Source organism: Sparus aurata, chromosome 16 (assembly GCF_900880675.1).
Source record: "Sparus aurata chromosome 16, fSpaAur1.1, whole genome shotgun sequence".
NCBI classification, from domain to species: domain Eukaryota; kingdom Metazoa; phylum Chordata; class Actinopteri; order Spariformes; family Sparidae; genus Sparus; species Sparus aurata.
In genome coordinates, this window is record NC_044202.1 from 24,082,878 (window position 1) to 24,090,679 (window position 7,802).

At 42.8% G+C, this 7,802-nt stretch overlaps 1 pseudogene; it reads right to left on the reverse strand.

The window, feature by feature from the left end:
* Window positions 1-5,148: 5,148 nt before the first annotated feature.
* On the reverse strand, window positions 5,149-7,066 carry LOC115566127 (piggyBac transposable element-derived protein 4-like; annotated as a pseudogene).
* Window positions 7,067-7,802: the final 736 nt, after the last annotated feature.

Sequence of the window (7,802 nt, forward strand, 5' to 3'; positions counted from 1 at the left end):
GTTCGAAATCCCAGCTCCCCCGGGTTGGGTTGAGCTGCGTGTCGAAGTGTCCTTGAGCAAGATACTGAACCCCAAATTGCTCTTGATGTGCAGTTGGCACTTTGCATGGCAGCCTCCGTCATCAGTGTATGAATGTGTGTGTAGAGCAGGTTGTCTAGTAATCAGAAGGTTACTGGTTCGAATCCAGGTTTGGTTAAGTTGCCTGTTGAAGTGGCCTTGAGGAAAATACTGAACACCAAATTGCTCCTGATGTGCAGGTGGTACCTTGCATGGCAGCCTCCATCATCAGTATATGGATGTGTGTGTGAGTGGGTGAATGTGGCAAGTACTGGAAAAAGCGCTATATGAATGCAAGTAGATTTTTTGGAAAACGTCCCACTGAGAACATTAGTTCAAGCAATGTTGTCACTGAACATTTTAAGGAGGTTATCACAAAACATTTTTGGAACAATAAATTGCTAGCTGGGTACATTCCTACAGTTTTGTTTTGTTTTTAATGTATTACTTTGTCAAATTAATGTCAATTTAAAGTAAACTATACTGTATATGACCGTTAGTTCTGCCCACAGCATATAGGTTAAGACCATATCATCAGTGAGGCACAAGTAGTCCACTTTGTAATACCCTGTGAAATATACACAAAAATATTCAATATTCAATAATATACAAGTACGTGTAGTACTTGTGTCAAACTGCTTAAAAGTGACAACTTTGAAATCAGGTGCATGTTTTAAAGTGACACTGTACTGTATACTGCAAAGTTTAAAAAATAAACAGATTCTGAATTTCTGCATAGTGTAACATAACTCAATTATCTATTTTGCTTGGTAACCTGAGGAATTTTATCTTTGCAGGAGTCATTTTGAAATATTTTGGAGCTGTGGACCAGGAAGCAGCACGGACGCCTTCAGCACCACCGGACCAGGATGTTTACGTTTAAAAATGTTTTACAATTTAAAATAAACATTTTTGAGGAACACTGCATCAGTTTCATTTATTGACCTATAGAGGATCCCCATTGTTTACCTTGTATTATCACTGTCTGTCAGTTCAACTGTGTGGGTCAACTTAAGGTGTTTCATTTTAACTTGAGAGAGGTTTTCACGACTCTTGCCTGTTTTCCTCCTAAAATGCAATAGATTGTTGCATCTTTGTGAATCACCAAAAAGGGTTAGGAATCTGTTTATCGTACTTTGACAAATAGGGGCCCCCAAACAGCATCTTGCACAGGGCCCCAAAAAAGACAGAAACGGCCCTTGTAGGTGGCATAGCTTTTACTGCTGACAATAGATAAGGAGGGAAGAGGGGATAAGAAGGAAAAGAAGGAGAGGAGCAACTAAAGAGAGCAGAGATGAAGAGCTAAAGGGGAAGAGACTGGGGTTTATTTTAAACCTGACATTGTAACTTGAGGATGATCACACTCAGCTTTGTCATCAATTTCTTTCTCATACACCACTGTCTACATATCTCTCATTCTCTGCTGTCTCTCCATCTCCATCTCCTCATGCTGCTGGCACTGACAAGGCACGTCTTAATATCTCTTGTCACCTGTGAGTGTGTGTGTGTGTGTGTGTGTGTGTGTGCGTGTATGTGTGTGTGGTTATATAAGGTATGCCCTGAGGCAGGGGCCATACATAAATGTATAAACATTTCATTAGCTGAGAAAGCAGTCATCACATCTGATGCAATATATTGTCATATGTGGACAAAGTAGAGAACAGCAATGATGTTGGTAAAGTGTTCTCAAGAGTAATTTGAGTGAAAATAATCTGCAGGAAGCATTCACATAAATTATGTAAAAAAAAAAAAAAGACAAGGCAGTCAAAGTATATATATATATATATATATATATATATATATATATATATATATATATATATATATATATAATTTACAGCTGAAATATGCAAAGAAGTAAATAAATGGTCTTTGCAGTCACTTTGGAGAGCTTCTTGAAATTGGTGGTCATCTGTGCGGGGTGCCGGGCTTTAACTATAGTGTCTCCAGGTAGACTTTATAACTACATATTCAATGTGAGTGTGGGGACTCCATTGTTTTGGCACAGTGTGTGTGTGTGTGTGTGTGTGGCGTGTTTGTGTGTATGGCATTACAAAAGTTTCAAAAAGCGTGCACACCTATCAACTGAACGTGTCACTCGCGCCTGCTTTGACGCCTGTGCAGCAAGCTGCGCCTGACATGTAGTTTCCTCATTGACTTATAATGGCCCCCCGTTCACGCGCACGTTCACGCGTGATGACTGCTGCACGCCGGTAATCACACGACGCGTAGTGACTACGCGTAACATTCATGCGTCTTTTTGATTTTCAAGTTTACATTACTTCCTACATCAAACACTGCCGTCCGCACTCACACAACTCATTGCTTTTTATTGCTAATAGGCCTATGTCACTATCTTCATTTATTATGTAGTATATTTTCGCTTGCAGCAAACACATTTAAACGTTTGTCTAATCTTTTTACACGCACTATCCGTGGTGCTGGAATCCCCACTTCCAGCCGCACTTGCACAACTCTGAAATAAACTGTGGCCCATGGGTGCGATCTGCCGGGGAATGACCCCTCTGCTCGTTCATTTTAACATAACTTGTCTTTGTGGAAGGTTAACAATGTATGAGTGGATTGAGCACTGCGGCTCAGTTTGTCTTTGGAAAAAAAAGCAGAGGAGAAGACAATAGGCTACCTATGTATTTTTGATTCAATAAACATTACATGAAATTGATTATGTATCCATCTCTTATAGCCATAGACGGATTATCATGACCACGGGCCTACACACGCAAACTGTGCGCACGCAAAGGCGCTGTAAGGCAAGGGCGCAAAGGCTGTTACATAATTACATTGAATGTAATAATGTCCACAAATGTAATAAACCTCAAACACCTACTAATAATACTGACCGTGCGTGCAAAATCTAGCTGCTGACCCTCCGCTCCGCTGTCACACAACGGATCCCCCGTCCGTGCTCCCTCTCTCTTACCCGAAAAATAATTTCCATGAAGAAAACATCGCCTGACATTCAAATTTAAATTCCCATTGACAGTACAAATCTCAAGAAATCTGGATGTATTGCTCATTTGTAAACACAACACTTATCAGTCTATAGGCAAGAATCTAAAGGTTTATTAATTCAATTCATTTCAAATTTGCTTTATTGGCATGAATGCCACAACAACAATATTGCTCCAAGCACCAAGAACCACGAAAAGAATACCTAGTACAGTAAATAATAATAATAGTAATAATAATAATAATAATAACTTTGAACATTATCACAATTAAGTTATCAATCTGCGATGTAAACAAAATGCAAACATTACAGGCTTCTAACCATTTTTCTAAAAGTGTCTTTTAATTGAGAATATTTTTCATAAAAATTACAGAAAAGGAAAAGAAAATATGATTTGTTTGACCTATTTCGGCCATAAGCGGTCATATTGACCGCACATCATTTCGCGGGATTTCATTCATTGTCTCTCTTGTCTCTGACTTGGCTCTCATCTACGCTGACGTATATGACGTGTGTTTCGATAACCAAGAAAGTGCTTGGAGACTGTAAAGGGCATTTAAAACAATATTTATTCACAGAAATTATAGAATGGGGTCTGGGGGGAAGGGGTCCGTTATTGTGGTGACCTGGTAACACCGATTCTCCATGACCACTGCTGGTCTTCCACTTGCACACTGTCCTCTGCCGGGCGCAGACTCGGGAGCTGTGGGGGAAACGAGATGGCAGTCACTGCACTTTTAAACCCAATACATGCACACCACTTCATTTACGTCCTAAGATCGTTGCTCACACGATGGGGCAGAGTATCAACTGTTCACCGTCACCTCGGGCCAACATCACTCTCGTCATTGGCACCACTGCTGTCACACCGTCCTTGGGCGCCGGCCTCTTACGCTGTCATGTGGGGAGGGGGGGGGGACTTCAGTCACTGTACTTTTACACACATTCGCAATAACTTTCCACGACCAGGGATCACTACTCGCACAATGGAGGCAGAGTAGGGATGTAACGTATAGGTAATACCACGATATCGTGATAACAAAAGTGTCTCAATGTTATTGTGAACATGCAGGGTATGAAATGACGGCAAATACTGTAGATTTTGATCTCATTACATCCCCAGGGCAGAGTATAAACTCACATTTCAATTAGTCCGACAGTCAATGCCCGTCTGCTGGCGACAGCTGTCGTTCTCTTTCTCCTGCTCCTTTCCCCGTGGATCTCACACTCCTCTTCCTCTGTCTGCTCGCTGCAGGTGTAACTGGGTCGGTCTGCAGGCCCTGACCACTCTGCTGTGTTTGGGTGTAGAATCAGACACTGGCAACTCTTGTCAAACCCTGGTTTAGCCCTGTATTTACAATACACCTAACATGAAAAAGGACAAGCTTAGTGTAGGTATATAAAATGGTGAAAACCAGACACAACGTTACAGGCAACACTATTTTTTTTAAGCTCTCAAAACTCAGTTCTACAGGTGCTTTTCACCAGTGTGACATGTGTCTGAGTGGATCTGTTGTTAAACTATAATGTTAAAAGTTCACAATCATGATTTGGGTTCAAAGATCACATAGATACTGCTTACCTGATTCAGAATTGATGTGCAGTCTGATAGCTAGTCTTCCCACAATGTCATGATCCCCCGGTGGGTTTAACTGGTGACTGTGTTATCTGATGGCCTTCTCTCGTTGTAAGACATGTTACGAATGTGTTGTGGAGATTTATTCTAAGGACTGTATGTTAAACTGGACTGAATCACTTATGGCCGCTGGGTTAGAATTAGTTCCTTTTAGTCCTTTTAGTTTTAGTTCCTTTTAGTTTCTCAATTGCTGATTAGGAATGGTTGATGGTGTGAGTGTGACAGATGAGTATGTGTGTGTGGAAGGTATATGAAAGTTGTGTGGTTCTGTAACAGAGAATAAAAAGCAGTTATCAGAACAGCAGGTACATGGTTAACTATACAGTACCAGGAATGGTAAACAACCAATAGAAATAAGAATGAATCATTCAGCTTAACCCTTGTATTATGTTCGTTTCTCCCCCCTTACTTTGGTGTTCCCGGTCAAATTTGACCGGTCGGGTTTAACTGCTCTTACATTATCCAAAAAAACATAATTCAAACATAATCATCACCAAATTTTATTTAACACTTTGTAACAGTGGTGAACATGTATATCTGCAGTTAATATACCAAAAACAGACAGGAGTGGCATTGCACAACCAGATTGGAGTGTGCCTTGCAAAGGTAGGCATTACATTCATAACATGTCAGGCTTGTTTTATTGTCTCTCGGGGCACAGAGCTCGCATCTCTTCCTCTTTTGCCCCTGTCCTTGTTGGGGGGCAGAGCCTGTGGCAGTGGCTGGGGCTTGCAGACTCCTAACCAGACTGGCAGAAGCTGGTGTGCGGGGAAGGTGCTGTCGCCGTTGAATGCAAGGAGTTACTAAAGCTTTCCCAAGCTCTGCCAGGTAGAGTCGCCTCTTGAAGTATTTCCCCCGATTCCAGGCTGGGTTGATCGCCATCCACACCACATATACATTATATGCAGACACATCCAGGATGTTGTGGAACACCGCCACAGGTCAACGCGCTGTCATTCGCTTGCAGGTGTATGTTCCAGTAAGCTGCAATGAAAGAAACAATAAATAAGAGATTTGAAATAATATTGAATCTGAATGCAATGTTTTACATGAATAAAAGTAAAATAAAATGCATGATAGATGAAAATATGCATTACCTTATCAAGGCAGTCAACACCTCCTTTGTTGCTGTTGTAGTCCTGGATGATATGTGGCTTCCTGTCCTCCATGGTACTGACAGCATCGTCTTTGTGCAGCGTGCTCATCAGGATGACATTTCTACCCTTCTTGGGAACATATGACACAAGACTGTGTGTGTCAGTGAAAGCAAATTTTGATGACAGGGCCTCTCTCCCTCTGGTCGACACCAGCGCCGGAGGAAGCTCAGGCTTGTTTTTTCTCATGGTTCCCACCATGGTGAGCTTTCGTTTCAGCAGCTCCTGACCAAGTGCATATGATGTGAAAAAGTTGTCACATGTAATATTATGCCCCTTGAGACCAGCTGTCATGTCCAGCACAACACGCATGCCCTGGTTTTTTTCTGGCCTTCCATCAATAGGTTTCCCTGTGTATACTTGCATATTCCAGGCATAGCTGCTTCTGGCATCACATGCTGCCCAGATCTTGATTCTGTACTTGCCGGGTTTGCTTGGCATGTACTGCTTAAAGGGACAGCGACCTCTGAAAGGGACCAGGCGCTCATCGACTGTCACCTCGGGGCCTGGATTGTACATCAGTGGTAGACGCTCCACCCACCTGTCCCAAACGTTCCTGATGGCAGCCAGTTTGTCGTTTCGCCAGCGTGCAGGTCGTGTATCTCTGTTATCAAATCGGATAATTCTTGAGAGGACATGAAACTGCTGTAAAGACATAGTTGACCGGAATATAGGCCTCCCGGACTCTGCATCCCACAGACTGTATGTAGCCTCATTGTTTGACCGATATACTCCAGCCAAAATCAACAGACCCATGTAGGCTTGGAGGTCTACCTGGTCCAATGCTCTCCACGTGTCGCCAAACACACGCTTCCCCTCCAGGTTCGTCATTTCCAGTATAATTTCCTCGATGGACGCTGGAAGAAACAGTTGGAAGCTGGACTTGATTTCATCCACACGAGATATTGCATATCGTGTTGGCCCTGGTGTCATCTTTATAATATTTTCATCTCTTGCTCTGCCTCCTCTGTCCTGAGAGGAAGAATACCAGAGCAAGTTGCCACCCTTGGACTGGAATGTCACCTCAGGTGCCTCTTCTTCTTGTGCCTCTTCTCCTTGTGCTTCTTCTTCTGGAGCCTCCTCATCTGTTGACTGGTCAGTCTCATAATGGTCCGGATCAAAATCAGGATCAATGTTGTCTTCCTGTTCTGACACATCCTCCTCTATCTCTGGTTCAACTTCGATCTCCTCTTCATCTGATTCCAAAATTAGGTCTCGAGCCTCTGTGAGAGTAAATTGCCTACTCATTGTGATCAGAGTAAAATGAGAGCAAGGCACTAGTAAAAGTTTATATAGGGTGTCTGTGAGAAGATATGATACATTGTTTATTCAGTAAACTGTGATTCGCAGGTGGCCGTGCGGGGCGTGGGGGGGGGTCGGGGGTCGGGGTCTGGAGAGTGTGTGTGGCTCCCAGATTCACGTGGGGGAATATACGTGTGTGTGAGTGTGAGTGAGAGAGAGAGAATGCGTGTGTGTATGTGTGTGCGTGTGTCTCTGGGTGACACTGGGGTCGGGGTCTGGAGAGTGTGTGTGGCTCCCAGATGGGCACATAAGTGGTTCACGTGGAGGAATATACGTGTGTGTGTGTGTGTGTGTGTGAGTGAGAGAGAGAGAATGCGTGTGTCTGTGTGTGTGTGTGTGTGTGTGTGTGCGTGTGTCTCTGGGTGTATGTGGTTGTAGATGTGGATGATTTCCATCCAATGAATCAACATAATCTAGTATTACCCAGTAATTTCCTATGCCGGTCAATTCTGACCGGGAACACCATGGGTGTTACAAAGTTGATTAGACCACTCAAAATTCAAAGAAAGTGGTGATCATCAATTGTATATGTTCAAATGCCTTGTGTGGAGGATATCATAAGGCCTTGAGGCAATCAGAGAAAAAATAAAATATTTAGGATTGGATGAAGTTGTAAATCAGTCAGATTTGACCGGAACATCATAGGAGGGTTAATTCACAACAGCCAATATACAACAATAAT